Source organism: Empidonax traillii, unplaced genomic scaffold (genome assembly GCF_003031625.1).
Source record: "Empidonax traillii isolate 1590-97213 ecotype Southwest subspecies unplaced genomic scaffold, ASM303162v1 scaffold433:size1479616, whole genome shotgun sequence".
Taxonomy (NCBI): Eukaryota; Metazoa; Chordata; class Aves; order Passeriformes; family Tyrannidae; genus Empidonax; species Empidonax traillii.
Genome location: NW_020955626.1, coordinates 1011223 through 1028358, shown reverse-complemented (window position 1 = coordinate 1028358; position 17136 = coordinate 1011223). Strand labels below are relative to the sequence as shown.

The 17136-nt window shown below is 41.9% G+C and overlaps 1 protein-coding gene across 5 annotated transcripts in view; it reads left to right on the top strand.

Moving 5' to 3' along the window:
• SHQ1 (SHQ1, H/ACA ribonucleoprotein assembly factor) overlaps window positions 1–17136 on the top strand; it is a 51802-nt gene that overhangs the window by 32793 nt on the left and 1873 nt on the right. The gene's annotated exons all lie outside the window — the stretch shown is intronic.

The window sequence follows — 17136 nt, the reverse complement described above, 5'->3', positions numbered from 1 at the left end:
AGCTTTTAAATATTCCACGTGGAAACAAAAACCTTATGGCCAGCAGTGTGTCAATGGCTGATTACAAATTTGGTTTGAGATCATGGTTTGGCTGTGGGGAAATGAGATGAATAAGTGAATGTGTCACTGGGCTGGCAAGAGCTGATTTATTTTAAGCACAGTGTATCTGGAATTGGAAATGATCAAGCTGCTGAATAAAAGACATGCAGGTGGCTAATAGTCAGTTGGGTATGGGGAGAACAGACTAGGTCTTCAATGCTAAGGATTTTATTTTCTTTTTTAGAAAAATTGTTTTAATCAGGTACCTGGTACTAAGAGAAAAATGGATTCCCAAATGTCTTAGAGAGTCAAGATATGAGCTAAAATTTTGCCTTCCTGTTTGCCCTCTTAAAGCTAGTTTTACCTGCTTTCTGGGTTTCTAGTATTTCTCCTTAAGCTGCTTGTGAGGTGAATATTAATAATTTCAACTCCTGTACGAACTGGCATGTAAATCCTGTTAACTGTTACTAGGCTTTGGAGAAAGGGAGCATGTTGTTCAGCAAAATTTACCAGAAAAGAGGGAAAAGTAAATGTTAACCTGGATAACAAAGGCTCGACAAAGACCTATGGAGGCAGCCTGTGGTAAATCTCGGCAGGTGGTGTCAACATTTCTGTTGAAAAGCCAGATGCAGCCAGATGGAAAATTGCATCTTTAACCCCTGAGGTCATAATGACATGTCATCACTTCATTTGATCCCCCTACTAAGTGAGCTTATCATCCACCCTGCTGTCACTTCTGTTATGGCTTTCATTTCCATAATAAAATTAAATTTAATTTGTCTGCTTTGCATGCCTTTGTTCTTTAGGTCCCAGCTTTTACAAGCCATTCTGACACATTTGGCAGCCTCTGAGGTGAAGTTGTAGCTGAATTTGTATTGTAAATCTGAGGTTTTCTCTGTCTTCCACACCTTCCTTTGAGCAGGAGGAGATGAGGGAGAGGAGAAGGAGTTTTGGGGAAACCACTGGTTGGTTGACAGCTGCAGTAAGGGCTGCTGAGACCCGGGGAATCCAAGTGTGGGCTTGTTGCAGGAGAGCTTTTTCTCCTTCTGGAGAGGAGTTCTGTGTCTGTGACCCCACAGGAGTTGTCCTTTACAGAAGTCAGAACAGTTTACCCACTGCCTCTTGCTGTGCTGAGGTTCCTTTGTGTGGCCTGCTGTCTTTCTCCAGTGTTTTGTGTTCCCCTTTGTGCCAGGCTCTATTCACGCTGGGTTTTGGCCACTGTTGTCTGGGTGTGCCTGCTGGCCATGACATGGCTGGAGGGCTGAACAGCTTCCTGTGAGTCCTTGTCCAGGCAGGCAGTAAGTCCATGCTGTTCTGCAGCCCTGCCTGAGAGGAAAAACTTGAGCCCATGTCAAATTAAAATACTTTTACCTGCTATTTGCATGCATGTTTAGTTTTGAACAGTTACCACTTCAGTGTCAGTAAATGAGCATATTCTGTGTTCCTGAAATGGAGGTGAAGTTCTGAGTGTTCCTGGCAGTTTTCCAGGGGTTGATACACTTAGTACAGAATGACAGAATGGTTTGGGTTGGAAAGGGCTTTGAAGATTATCTTGTTCCACCCCCCCTTCCATTAGACCAGGTTGCTCAGAGCCCCATCCAGCCTTGCCTGTTGTATAGTTGGGATTAATCTGCTCGAAGTTTTGTGGGTATGAGACATGCAGGAGAATAAGGTACATTTTTCATTACCACTATTTTTCTACTTTTTAATTTACCATCTGACCTTTTGTTCATGTTCTGTTGCAAGAAGAAATATTATTAAATGATTGCTTGTGTATTGTAGTAGCTTCAACTTGTGCAGTGAAGGAGATCTGTGTGTTAAGACAAATAAGCTGTTAAATTGCCTTGGTGTGTTCTGTGCAAATGTATCTTCAACTTGCTTTGTTATCCTTCACAAATATGTGCTCCCCAACCTGAGACAAATGTAACATTGCTAATTTTGGTGCCTGTAGGTGTAGCACGCCAGTTTGAGCATGGATTCTTTGATTTTTAAAGTTTGGAATAAAACCCAGGGTTCCTGGTGGCATTTATACAATCTCTGCAGAAGCTGCTGTCTTTATTGGAACTAACTGAATTAAAGCTAAGCCAGATAATTCCTGAGCTGTCCTTGCTTCTCCCTGATTTGCAGGTGAGACGTATCCTGAAAGGTAGGTCGGCCTCATAGGCCTGCTTTCCTTTTCATCTCTTCGTTAGAATCAAAACCTAGTCCTTGTTACAGCATAATTACCTGGTCTGAAGCCAGCAGGGAGTTGCTGTTTTACTCTAGGATGTGGATTTCTCTAAATAAATGTAGGATTAATTACATTCCCAGCATGTCATGGAGGTGAAGAGATCGACTCTGATCATTCAGCCACTCCTCTTCTCTTCCCCGGGTTTTCTGAATCACTTGTTTAATCAATACAGTGTAGTCTTGGCCTGAATTGTTAAGGCCTGATGTTGCAAAGGCATTAAGAAGCCCAAGTCTTTCAGGAAAAAAAAAGGAGAGTTGTGAGATTTAGGATGTTTTACTGCCTGTGTCACATCAGATCATAAAGGGCACAAAAGGGAGTAAGGAACTTAGCCTGTGACATCACCACATTACCTCAGGCTCTTGCTAGGCTTGGGAAAATATTTTGGACCGTGTAACATCTTTAAGTAGCCAGATGTTATGATCTCTGGGTGAATTTAAATAGGATTTCAACGTGCATTCCAATGGCATGTTACAATAATTTGTGAAATGGATCATCTACCTGCAAACATAGGAAATTTGATCCAGTTGTGATTTGCTAAGATCTGGAAAACTTTGAAAAATGCTTTGAAGTATGTAGAAACTGTTTGGATTGTGCCATTTTTGCAGCTGTTTCTCCCTGGCAGTTTTGTTTCCTTTAGGTGTTTAGGGTTCTGTAAAGCTCAAAATACTTGAAAAGACAAAACCCAGGCTTTGAAGAGACTTTTGTTTTTCCTTTTTTGCTGATTGTGGGGTTGATATTTACAGAATCATAGAATAGTTTGGGTTGGAAGGGACCTTAAAGATCATCCAGTGCCACCCCCTGCCATGGGCAGGGACACCTTCCACCAGCCCAGGTTGCTCCAACCTGGCCTTGGACACTTCCAGGGATGGGGCAGCCACAGCTTCTCTGGGCAACCTGTGCCAGGGCCTCCCCACCCTCCCAGGGAAGAATTTCTTCCCAATATCCAATCTAAATCTGCCCATATTAATGAAATCCTGTTCCCTCTTTGTGGCATTTTCGTGTTCCTAGGAAGGAATTAGCTGTAACTTCTGAAAGTCAGGAGCGTCCTGCTAAATGAGGGGTGAACAGAGTAACTCCTGTGAACTGTGCAACTCTACTGTGAAAATATGAATTTCAGACAGGAGGATTCGGGAACAAAACTGTCTTAAAAGGCTTTCAAATGGTGCCCCACTAATGTTAGTTTATTAAATTTTTGCTTTGTGATGGGGGGAAGAGGGAATGTTTTAACACATAATAAGAAGGAGTCAGTGCTTTAAAGCATTCTCAAATGTTAGAGGAATATGCTAATTTTCAGCTGTTAACCTCTTGGATTCAGCAGCCGTGATTGAAAAGAACAAAGGCGCAAGCAGTAATATATTCTGGATGAAAATCCTGCCTCTTGGCTCTGTGGGATTAATCTGATTTGTACGGCATGTTTAATGCACTTCATCCAGTGGAGTCCTGAGGAAAAATGCACCTCAGAGTGTTGCATTTCCTGTGCCTTGCAGTCCCATGGTCAGCTCTTCCCTGCTTTGCCTGGAGTTGCACTTCGACTTTACCTTCATTGCTGCCCATGTCAATCTTAGTTTAGTGAAGGCTGCAGTAATTTCAAGTTTGACAAAACTCCAGTTTTCGAAGTAGGTGGTGCAGAGAAAAAGCCAAATTGCTTTCACGGTGCTGCTTTGAAAGCAGCTTTGCCATTAGCATATGCTTTTAGCCTGTGTTCTGATGTAGACAGTTGTGTTACTTATCAGAGTGTGTAACAGCCCCATCACAAAGTGCCTTATTTTGATCTGTTTTGTAGTTAGAGGCTTATATTTTTCACTAAATCTCTTTAATGATATTTTTGTTGTGGATACCCTGGAGCCCCTTAATTCTCTGCCCCCACCTTCTGCAAAACAAAGGAACTCATTGGATTGGGGAGATTTTTTTACTCTGAAGGCTATTCTTTCCTCTGCTCTTTTGGCTTACTAAGAGCCATGCAGGTACAAGGGATAGATCAGAAAACCTTGGTGCTGCTTGTGCTCACACCTCTTGATGCACAGGGTGAAGAAGCTGAGGTTTATCAGGGCTGCTCCCTCCCTGTCCTGTGATGACTTGCAGCAGTATGCTCATGACTACAATCCCCCAATTATTGTAGCTCATGACTACAATCCCCAATTATTGTAATTCCTTCTTAGCAGGTTTTACAAGCTGGCATTACTGCTGCTGGCAGCCAGTTCAGCAGGCAGCACATTTTCTCACTGCTTGGAGTTAACCGTGCTGCTCTGGCTTTGCTTCTCATTCCCTTCCTTGGTGGCCTGAATTAACTTTGAGGTGTCCCAGCTGCTCTTCAAGCTTCTACCAATAATTGGAGTGGCTACTTCAGATGGTCTCGGAGGTTTAAAAATCTGTAAAAAAACACAGGATATGTCTTTTTAGATAAATCTTTTGTGGTGTTAAATGTTCTTTATTTCAAGGCTGAAAAGCAAGCAGGGGCTGCCCCAGACTGGCCTCAAGTGCGTATTTGAACAACCTGCATTTTAATACAGTCAAGTATAAAATGACACACTCGACTGAAGATTGTAGATCGTGGTTATGGATGGGAGAATATGAGACAGTTGAGGGCAGCAGCTTCAGAAAGAATAGGTGGGGTCATGCTTGAGAACAGTTTGAACCTGAGCACCTCTTCATCTGTGAGCAGGTGAGAGGGTGAACACACTTCAGCTGGAGAAGCAGAGTGGCATCATTTAGAAGAAGGAAGTGCCATGACCTTAGAATGCATCCTTTGTAAGGCTGTGTTAAAACACAGACTGCTTCTCGTGTCTGTTCAAAAAGATGCTGAGAAACGGAGAGAATTAGGGGGGGAAAATGTTCCCTGAACGATCTATGTGAAGGCAAAGACACCAGGTAAACTCGGTAGTTCATTGGTAAGAAAGGTAAAGGTTGATCTAGACTTGTCTTCAGGTATGATGGGACAGGGATTTTGGGGTTTAGCCATGGTGTAGTATAACAAAAAGTTACAAATCCATCCAGTTGAACAGGAAGCAGGAAAAATTCAGATAGAAGTAAGTTTTTGCATTTTCCTAGTGAAGAGTAATTGTGAGTTGGCTCATTCTCCCTGGGTTGCTGGGTAATTCTGTACTGTCTTATTTGTTTCCATCATGACAGCATAGCTCAAAAAAACACCTTGTGGCTCAAACACAAGCTCTGGGTCTGGTGCAGAAAGTATTAGAGATTCTGTGCAATTTGTTATGCTACTAAAACAGCCTCACAAGAGGAAATACTATCAATTTTCCTTAAAACTCAGATAAGAGTTAACCAGTTTATCAAAGAGTATGTTGACTGTTGGAAGAGAACCCAGATTTATTTATTTTCATCCCAAGTCCTCTGCTCTTAAACCTTAGATCACAGTTCTTTGATTTAAAAATAGTAACTAATAATTTGCAAGCACATTATGTGTCTCCTCTCTCCCTGTTTTGATGCATGTTTTTAATACAGTTTGTTTGTTTGTTTGCTGCCATCACGAGCTGCCAATGCCTCTCCTTAAGTCTTGCATCTTTTTTAAGGCCTGAGCTGTCACTGCAATTGTCTTTGAAGCAGGAGGTGCACACAGAGCACTTTGTAAATAACAATACCCAAGTAATATAATATACTGATTTAAGAGCCTTAAGGCAAAAACGCTGTTTGCCCTGAGGGCCCAAAAAGGTGATAGACAGGTGGGTATACTACCAGAAATCCCCCTTCATGTATGTTTTAGCAAGCCCTGTAAAACACGGATTTTTAACAAGGGTTTTAATCTCCCCTCCCAGCTGCTAGCTGCAATTTCCTTTGATGTTTTTCCTCTCCTGCCCTCTGTTGTTTTTTCCTATTTATTCCATCATTTTTCTACAGCTCCTGTTCCTTCAGGCTGTGTCTGAATGCACCTTGCTGTGGGCAGAGAAGGCAAAAGAAGAAAGCCATTTTTCTCCCCCTCAGGCTACAGCTTTGATTTTCCCAAGTTGTGGGGAGGCATTTCCTATCTGCCTACAGAGGGGTCAGTGAGCTGTGTCGTGTCTCTTCACTCAGCACATCTCAGCTGACTCGTTCTCTGGTCTGGGGAGGGGAGGGCTGAGCTCTTGTGATCGTTCCCTTTCCGAGCAGGTGGAATGTGCAGCTCTGGTCCAAGTGGAAAGCTGATCTCCAGGCTGAAAATGCCTTCCTGGTTTGCTTCCAGTGTGGTCAGTAGCTAGCTTAATAATAATTATTGTTCCTAAAGGGCATGATCATGGAATCTTGGAATAGTTTGGGTTGGAGGGGACCTTAAGGAGCATCTGGTTCCAACTCCCTGCCCATCGGCAGGAACATCTTCAATAGAGCAGATTGCTCCGAGCCCCATCCAACCTGGCCTTGAATGTTTCCAGGGATGGGGCATCCACAGCTTCTCTGGGCAACCTATTCCAGTGTTATACCACCCTCACTGTTAAAAACTTCTTTCCTGTCTCTGATCTAAATCGACCCTCTGCAGTTTAAACCATCACCCTGTGTCCTGCCATGCCCCCGAGCAGCTGATAACAGGTGCCCTGGCACACCAGGGGGTGTGTGGGAGAAACTGGGAGCAGGCTGTTCACTTGAGACCCTTGTGAAAATCTGCCAGGAAATTTGCAAGATGCTCAGATTTGGTGCCTTTTCCCGTTCAGATTGTGTGAGATGAGAATGGACTGTGAGTGGGAAGGATACAGGTGGTGTTTTCCCTTCGAGTGTTCGGGGTGTCAGTCAGGAGAGATGGAGCACTCTAAGAGTTAAACTCTGATCAACCTCGCTGTGTTTTTGGTGGATGAATTCCACTGCAAAGGGGTAGGATCATGTTGGAGTAATGTGTTTGTAATTGTGCCTCTAAGGCTGTTCCCTGCCACTGTTGTTATTTTTGTAATGCAGGACTTTACTGACACTAAAATTCACATTTTCTGCCCTGCTGTCTGTGAGTGTTTTTTATTCTCATCTCGTAACACAAACTGTATAATTTGCAGTGCTAGGAGAGCTTTCTCCTGGCTCACCAGCAGTGATGGTGGAGACCCAGTTCTAGGTAATGGCAGTTCAGAAATTTGAGGGAGATGGAGCTAATGTAGAACAACTGTCAGTGTTCCATTTCTGCAATGCAGCCAATATTACTATCACATCATAAAATCTCTTTCTTTCTCTGCATCTGTTTTGTGGTGAGTTATCTATTCATCTTTCATTATTTGTGTTTATCATATATAACTTTGGAAGCTGTGCCATTGTTAGATGTTTGGACTGGCTGCAACTTACTGGAGCTATTTTGGCAACAAAGATCCATTAAACTGTTTTTAAAACTTATAAATACTGTTCACTTTCTTTTTATAGTCCAATATTAATTCCAAGTCTGTTTTCTCTTATGAATATTTTCGTAATATCATCTACATAAGTAAGCTGTACTTGATTTCTTTTATAATCCATGATCTGTTTGGTTTCAACTTATCAAAAAGACCAAGTAATGAAAGTAAGATGTTATATTGGAAAGGTTCATCTTTTTTTTTAAATATTTATAAATGTGAAGTTCAGCTCATGCAGTATTTAGATTCATTATGAAGGAAGCACTGTGGAATTTCTGAATAAATATGGAGGAAAGTCACTTGAAACATTCAGACTTATTAACATAAAAGAAGTCACTTAAATTGAAACGATGGTGCTGTGTTTTATATTTGATTTATGGTTAACGAACTGTAATACTTTAAGCTGTGTAGATAGCAGTTCATGTTTACAAGACTGCCAGTTGGATTGCACTGTAAGTACATCACTCTCTTAGCTTCAGGATCCACGTAATGCCCTTTGAAAGCCGGAATTTCAAGATTAAAGCACTTTCTGTTCCCCTCAAACCCACTGGATCCTCCCCATCAGCCGTTGTTTACGGTGCAGGGCTGCTTTCTGTCACCTGAAGAGAAGGGAGGGTTTTCTCTTGTCCAGAGTGGTCTGTTCATGCTGCCTCTCTGCTCCTTCCCATCCAATCCATCTGAAGTGGTGGCATCTTGCTTAGAGGGAGATGTATTTTCCAGACTTCTCTTTGAACCCAGTGCTCCCTTTTTTCCCACCGTGGTTTCCCCGTGTTTCGATGAAGGTTCGGTGTGCAGGGAGCGCTTTTTCACTCTCTGCTTTATGTGGTGTCTACAAGAGAAGGAATAAAAAAAAAAAAAAAAAAACCGATTCTATAAACTTCCCACCCCAAGCCTTGTGCTGTTGTCTCTTCCATCCCTTGACACTTGCAGCAGGCATCTCCACAGCTGGAATTAGCATGGATCAGCTGGCTGGGGCGTGCGTGCCGTGGCCTCCTACCAAGTCAAGACATGAGGGCTGCGTCCTGCCAGCCTTTTCTCACGAGGCTCATTATTTATATCTCTGCTTATTTTCATGAAATATGTAGGAATTTAAAGATCTCCTTTAAATTCTGGGCTGCTCTTCAATTTGATGAAGTTGCCTAATGTTTCCAGGAGTACTTAGAAAGGAAAAAGTTAACAGGATGGACATGTAGAGGGTAATTGTTTAAACCGAAGTTATTTAGGCTAAAAATCAGAATCCATCATCTTGAAAAATAGAAAGCATGAATTCTTACCTGCAATTGCATAAAATATCTTGCACGGATTGAGCAGCTTTTAGTTCAGCAGCTGCTTTTCATAATGAAGTGCAGAATTTGAATGGACTTTGGGGGAGATGGTTTCTTTCTTTCCTAAGAAAACAGTGGTTACTCCAGGACTAATTCATGTGAACAAATGTGTTATTGCTGGTGTGTTTACACTCATCTGTCTTTCTTTTGCTGCTGGTAAGGTAGAAGATTAGTTAAAGCTTAGGTCAATTTTACCTGAGTCTTGAAGAAAATTTTCTGTTTCTCCTTTAGCAACACATTAAATTCAGCTTTGTTCTTCTGTTATCTTCTGTAGTCATTGATCAGAGCTAATGAGATTTTAATGGAGTTATTTATTGCTTCTGCCTCTTACTATAAAAATATATAATAAACTAAGCACATGAAACTGTTGAATGGTGGTGTTTGTATTTGTCTCTCTGGCTGTTAATTGTACAACCCCTTCTGTGATCCCTTCAGATCTCATAAGCCAGGTAGGGTCATGATGAACTAACCAGCTAATAAAGGCTGGGAAGGGATTTAATAGGTGTTGCATGTTCATCTTTCTTATAGTTATCAAAGAATATTATTTGTTCTTCTGAATTAAGGCCTTTTTTTGCAGTGAAAGGGTTGCCCTGTGGTTCAGGTGCTGTATTTTTCAGATCAGTCCTTAAACTTCATGGTATTATTGTTATGCTTTGTTTTAGCCGTGTTTCCCTGTAGAGAATAGTTATGTTCCCAGAGCTGGGAAATAAAATGTGTGGATAGATTCCCCAGGCTTGTGGGGGAGCTGGGGTAAAGATGTGTGCAAAAGTGCTGAGCAGTAAAAACAGTGTAAAGTTAGAGTTGTTACCACAGTCTGTACTACAACAGTGTGCATGGATAGGCAAAGTGGTTGGCACTATTTATTCACATTTTCCAGCACTGCTTTCTACTCAGAATTTCTTTCAGAACTTCATTTGGAGTAATTTTGGTCGCTGCTTCTGAGTTTGCTTTTTCAAAGCTATTTCACTATTGTTGGAGGTCTCTGACTAGTGTGTGACTGAAGCACTCGTTACAAATAACCTTGGAAGTGAAATAAAAACTGGTGAAATATGGCATCTCCCATAAAACACACGCTAAAAGGTGTAATCGAGCCTTAATCTCTTGTCTCCAGGCAGACTCTGAGTCTCATGTTCTTTTGTAACCCATGACTTCTAAAGCATAGTTTGGGCAAATGGATGATGGTGTGTTTAGTGGGATGAGTTTCTCATTATTGCAGCTGAATTTGTAAGGATTCTTCTCCTGAACTGGGAGATTTTTTTTTTTTGTGATTGAATCTCGTTGTTCGACCGTTTGTGCCTTTTTTTTTTTTTTTTTTTTTTTTTTTTTTTTTTTTTTTTTTTTTTTTTTTTTTTTTTTTTTTTTTTTTTTTTTTTTTTTTTTTTTTTTTTTTGTGCCTCTTGACTTGAGCTGTTTCTGCATTAATGAATTCTGCTTTTGCATTCAACACCATCATCGTTATCGCTTCCATGTCTTACCAGTCAGGGTTGATCAAACCTCGACTGTTTTATGTCTTGAATATTTTATTAAAATCAAATTGCCTGTCAATTCTGTATCATAAGAATTCAATCATTGTATTTATTTTTTTTTTTCTTTCAGGCTGCTTGAAATTGTATGTCAGGTGTGGAGGGATGTTTGTCATTATTAGTTGCCTTTCTGAAGGAATCATTCTGCTGTTGAGCTAAACCCCTGAAATTTAAGTTCTGTTACAGCCACTCAGGATCATGTGTGTCTCCCCCATTTATCCTCCACTCCTGGCTCTCAGAATATGCTGGTCTAGTGGCTTATGGTGTTGCTTAGCAGAGTGAGCTCAGTTATCAGCTTCAGGAGACACATTTTCCCCAGAGATCACCAGTTTGGTTGCTCAAGTAGCTGTGCAGGACTAGACACAAACTGCATGTGAATTTTAGAGCAATTTATTTCCTTCTTGATTATACATAAGACTAGTTGGATCATTCTTGTATGAGCTTACTTTGTTGTCTTCTGCTGTCCCGTTTGGCTGTACCTTGTTGAACCTTCTGCTTCAAGAGACCTTAAGCTGGAGATTTACTGCCAGGGGGATATTAATTTCCATCAAGATCATGACAGAGTTCCTGCGGGAAGTTCATTTGGCATTATCAGGAGACTGAATGTTGAACAATGTCCCTTCATACCCCTTTTGTCTGGGCAGATGAGGCTTGGGCTGGAAGACAGTGATGGATGGAATCCAGCAAGAGCCACTCGGGGCAGGAGGAAAATAAGATGATCCGAAGGGTGTGGAGGGTCTGGCCCTTTGCAGGTGCCCTTTTGTTCAGCGGTGACAGACCATGCAGAAACATCAGTTATGTCCTATTGCAGCCTGTCCTCAGCCAGTCTGGTGGCAAGGCAGGGAATTCCATTATTCCTAACAGCTTAACTGACATTTCAATATCTTCCAGATAGTAAATTTGCACGTCCTCTGTATCTGAACTGCTGAGGCTCTACTTTGGGATAATATCTGGTGATGTCTGAGATAGTTTTAACTCTGGGATTGTCTTAATTCTCTCAGTGCCTCTGGCTAAATGAATAATTGTGGGAAATTGTAAGCAGTGCTGCCAGGTACGTAATTTGGAGCACGTTTAACGTGGGGATACTCTTGGCTGGTTGCATTGGTAACTTATCTGTTTTATCCAAGAATGAGAGTGTCTGTGAAACCTTCCTAAGTGAGTTTTGCCAGGCCTTGTGGACAAAGGTAATGTAAATAGAGCCTGATGCTTTCTTCTTAAACTTGGTAACTTCTCATACATTAACCATATACAATTAAGGCTCTGGGAATATCTTGTGATCCAGCAGGCAGAAAATCTTTTGCCTAATGCAACAGCTTAACTGTTATATGGATCCTGCGTGTCCAGAGCTCCTGCTGAGGGGAGATAAGTTAAATAAGTGCCCTTTCTGTATCTGTCAGCCCTGCTGACTGGCACAGCACGCTGCTAGTTTGTGTTTGAATGCATCCCAAGGAACTGCAGGGCTACCAAGGGACCAGAGCTTGGCAGGGAGACAGGCCCATTTTCGTATTTGGTGGAACCTGCATCGCTCCAAAGGCACGTCTGCACTTGAAGGATCTGCTGCTTCTTTTGAGACCTGTTTATCTTGCCTGCGAGGCTTAAAGATAATTAATGTAAAGTGTTTTACACTTAAAACGGCTCATCAGCCCCGTGGAGCCGAGTCAGAGCAGTGCTGGAGTGAGTGCAGGGCTGATTCCCAGCCTAACACAGGCCCTGACCCCATGGGAACAGCATCGTGCATCCAGGCTGGGGTTAGTTCTGAGATGACCTGGGTTCCAGCCCGGTTCCAGGACCAGTTAGGTCACATTCAGACACCAGGCTGGTAAGCAAAGCTGCTGTCAGTGCTTGTGATCCTCAGGTTCCCGTGCTTTGCTCCTCCCCTGCTGTGCTCGGGCAGGAACAGCTCCATCTGCTGTGGCAGCTCCGAGTGCTGTCACTTGGCTGTGACTGAGCCAGGGCAGATAACAAAGAAATTCTGTTGCATTTTGCTGTGTCTTACACCTTGTTTACACTGTGTACTCAGCACAGTGGATGTTTGTATACATCTGTGAAATGCAAAGCCAAATTGATGAGGCAGTAGAAATAATCCTTCTATTGTTTACAAAAACAAAAGCAAGCTGGAGCTTGTGCCTGTGCAAGGGAAGTCACTTCTCATTCCACAGCAAAATGTGACTGATTCCGGCTTTGCAGGCTGTGCTGCCACTGTGACTATTTCATAAACTCACAGAATGGTTTGGATTAGAAAGGGCCTTAAAGATATCTTGTTCCACCCACCTGCCTTGGACAGGGACACCTTTCACCAGACCAGGTTGCTCAGAGCCCCATCCAGCCTGGACCTGAACACTTCCAGGGATGAGGAGTCTACAACCTCTCTGGGCATCAACATTTACTCCCATGTTGGCAAATACTCTGCAGATTTTTAGATGTGTAATTCCCTTGCCATGATGGTGTGCAGTGCCATCATCATACAGAACGCTGGTTTTCATTTAGTCAAGTTCTCTTTGAGTTGTTTGGGGTTTTTTGAACTGCTAAAGCAAGAGAATTGGGTGTGAGGCAAGTACCTGGCAGATGGAAAGGTCTGGCCCATTAACACTTTCTTTAAAACTTTTCCTTTCGTACCGTCATTTCTGACTGATGGACATAATACACAGAAGCATAATTACTTATTTTTATTTTAGCATTTGCAAAAAATTAGAGGATTTTGTGGCTGGATGTGTCCCCCCGCCCAAGTCCTGCATTTATTTTTACTCTCAGTGACTAGGTTGACTTGATTTTCATTCTAGCTTATGTTAAATCTTCCTTGGAAACAATCAAATCCCTAATGTATGTGTTCTGTGAGACCTGTTTCTCATAACTCTGTGTTCTGGAGACAACAGCTATCTTGATTCTTCAGATCCCAGTGCTCTCTGTGGCAGACCTGGAGCTCACAGGAGTGTTCATCTTTACCTGGAGACGTGTCCTGCTCTCCTCCCACCTCTCAGCCCTGCAGGCAGTCCCATCTCCATCACCTCTCCTCATGCTCCCACAGGAGGCCTTTGCTGTAAATCTGTAATGATTTCCCTTTCCTGTTGCCATAATCCTCCTTTCTTTTCCCCCTCCTTGTTTTCTCCATCTCCCTTTATTTGCTAAATCTCCTTTCATTCTTTGTTCTTTTCAGCCCAGTTTCACTCTTTTATAATCTAAGATCTGTAGAACAAGGTTTATTTTTTTCTTCTTCTAGCACCTGAAGAAACTCTCTAGTGCTTAGGCAAGGATTACTTTAGTTCTGTCTTGGAATTTTAATTCCAGACTTACACGGACAAGCCCCGAGATGCCTCTGTTATCTGTTCCTCAAAGCTATACATTAAACAAAACATGCATCTGATCAGTTTAACCTGTAATTAAACATTTTCCTTAAGCAACTGACATGGTGATAACTAATAATTATCATGTGTAGCACCTTTAAAACCTATTATGCATGTTTATGTAAGAACACCATTACCATAATAATAAGATATCATTACCACAAATGTGCATACTGAATGAGCATGTCTTAAAGTAATCATGGATTCCATTAATCATACTTGAAAAATTAAAGTATTTGCTGTCTAATCTCTCAAACACTACTCGAAAGATTTTGGAAACAGCAGGACCTGTTTACTGCAAGTCTCTACGACACGAGATCTCATTTTTGCTTATCTTTCAGCTTGGGAAATCATTAGTTCAGGGACCCTGTGGTCTCCCATTGAAAGCATTGCCATCCTCTGAGTTTTAGGCTGTTTGCCTTGTTTTTTGTCCAGGGAATGCTCCCACCTTTTCTGCTGAAACTCAGTTCTCCTTCAAATTAGATAATTGCCTTAAAGTAGATGAACTGATAGCTAATTGGAATTCTCTTAGTCCCTTGCACAGGGGGAGGGGAAAAAACCCTCAGCCTCTTCTTGAAGTGCTCTTTTTTTTCCCCCCCCTTCATTTAATAGAAGATTGGAAAGTTGGGGAGTGGAATTTTCTGCTTTTATGTATAAATTTGCCAAGAGGTGACAGCTTGAGTTTGTCTCTCCTATTAAAAAGTCGAGCTGTGCAGATTGTCTTTTTTTTTTTTTTTTTCTGATAGAGACTCAGGGACCAGAGTGAAAGTTGGGAAGAAACATTTGGCCTATTGAGAAATCTGAGGAACTGAAAAGAGACTTTTTCATAGAATCACAGAATATTTTGGGTTGGAAGGGACCTATAAGGGTTTTCCAGTCTGACACCCCTGCAATACGAAGAGACAGATACCTGATGTGTCCAAGAGCTAAAAAACCCAGTTATTGCTTTAGAGAGACCATTCATTTATCTGTCAGTAGGACCACAAGGAATTTAGTAACATCATGTGTGTTGAGCCAAATGAATATATCACTGTGCTTTTCTTCCCTGACATTTGGCATTAAGTAATCTGGAGCCCAGTGAAGTATTTATTAATGTCAAAAAAGCGCATGATGTCATACACATCCTCAACACTTGATGCAGTTATGGGATATGTTTCTATATCTATAAACTGCATTATAACAGAATAGTGAAAGAGGAGGAGGGGATTTTAAGGACTGAGTATATCAAGGAGGGAAAAAATGCATGGGAAATCAGAACAGCAGAAATAGGAAAAAGCCCCCAAAAATACATAGAGAATTGGGAAACAAATTGACAGACATGATAGAAATGTGAGGAGAAATAGGACTTTGAAATGTGGTTTTCATTCTGTGATGGCAGCAGTGAAACAGGTGGGTGAGACTGAGGCAGTGGGAGCTGAAGGTGTTCCACCAGAGGAAACTGTGCCAGAGGGTGTGCTGTGAGTTAGTTGTTTGTGGCTGTCAATGAAACTAAAGGGAGCCACATATAAAGCTGGGACAAACCAGTGTTGTCTGTGCCAGGGCTCATTCAGCTCTGGCAGCTCCTGTTGCTGTGGGCACTCAGGGAGCAGGACAGGGAGAGGGGCTGCACCTTCGTGTTCCCGACAGCTCTCACAGGGGAAGGGGACACAGACACAGAGCTGGAAGGGAGGAAGGAGACTGTTTCAAAAGCAAAGCCAAATGCTTTCTGAAAGGGATATAAACTCTGGTGACTTGGGGTATAAATCAGCTTCTCACCCATGTGCTCAGGAAGCAGATTCCCCTGCAAGCCAGTTGTTCTGTTCCCACCTACCTGCAAGGCTCCATGAACCTCTCAGTGTATCACTTGGCTTCTTACTTGGCTTCTTTTCCCTTTTTTTTTTTTTTCTTTTAATGATGGAGCAGGGAGAATGCTTTCTTTGTTCCCCATTAGGTTGGCAATTTTTCAAGCTCTCCATAACTTTTCAAGGAAAAAAATCAAGATCTTGACAAAAATAAAATGGAAGTAAATTGCCAAGAAGAAAACATCAGAATAAAGTTAAGTAAGCAGATTTTAAAAATTTGGTATCTGACTTTGTAGTAGAGGCTGCTAGGATGATGTTATATTTAATTTTTAGCTTTATATTTTAAAAATTGTAGAAATATAAATTGTTTTCAGTTGCTTCACTTTTGGGAAACTTATTTTTTAGTTTTCTAGTCTGTGGATTGAACTAAGGAAGTTTGTTACGTTCTGTTCCAAGATCAGCTTTTAAATGTTGCACTGTCTGTAAAGTGTGTAAGAAGCTGCACTGAATTTCCCTTCCCCCACTTATAAATACAATTCCTTTAGGAGGAAAAAAAAAATATGGAAGCTTCCACGTTATACTGAGTAATTATGCCCCCTGGGAAATAGAATATAAAGATCTTTAAAACCATTCAACTGAGAGTACAAGCACTTTAACTTTTGCCTCGCAGGAGTCATGTATTACATCCCCAGCTCCTTGCTCCAGTGTCAGTGTGTCATGCCTTGCAGGTTTGCAGCTTTGGCAGAGGAAATGAAACCCAGTCAGTTACTGCAGGATTTATGGCAGACCTGCTGCTGCAGGAAGTGGTGAAAAGCTGATTGATAGTCTGAGGCAAAAACTCTTTAACAACAAGAAACAGGATGTATGTTTGTTATTTTATACCCATTTCCCCCTCTGCCCTCACCACCCTCCATTTCGAGGCGCTCTCTTAGTTTTTTTGGCCTGTGTTTGTAAATCTGTGATGCCCTTCTCTGGGAAAGCACGTGCTGACTTCCAAACACTCAAGGGAACGGATGGGGCTGCACCAAGGATTGGAAGCTGGTGTGGTGTGTCTGCTTTATTAGAGGTGTTGATCTAAATGGTCCTGTGACTCCTGTGGAATTACAGTTCAGCTGAATTCCAAGGGAAAGGGAAAAAGCACATCTACAGAGTACTGAGCATTTCCTGTGATAATGGTCGCACCAGGCTGGCTGGGAGAGGAGAATGGATCACTGAGATGGCCCTGATCATGTGCTGCTGGTTCATACACTTTTAACAGACGTATCTACAAGGGCAGTGAACCAAAGTGATTTTGCTGCATATAAACCTAGTGCAGCCAGCCACATGTGCTGCAATCCTGGAAAGGTTTGTTCTGAGCTGTGTTCTACCTCACTGTGCACTGCTGAAGCACCAAAGCAACGGTATCTTTTCTGAAAGCATCACAAAGACTTTCCGTGGGATACTGCCTAACCTTGTGGGCAAAGTTACCCCAAATAATCATAAAATTATGAGTACTTTTTATTTTTTCCCCCCTCCTGTAGCATCTGCTTTTACAATCAGGACTGAAGAAGCTGTTCTGCACACCAAGCAGACGGTAGAAATGTTTTAAGATTTGCGTTCTCGTTAC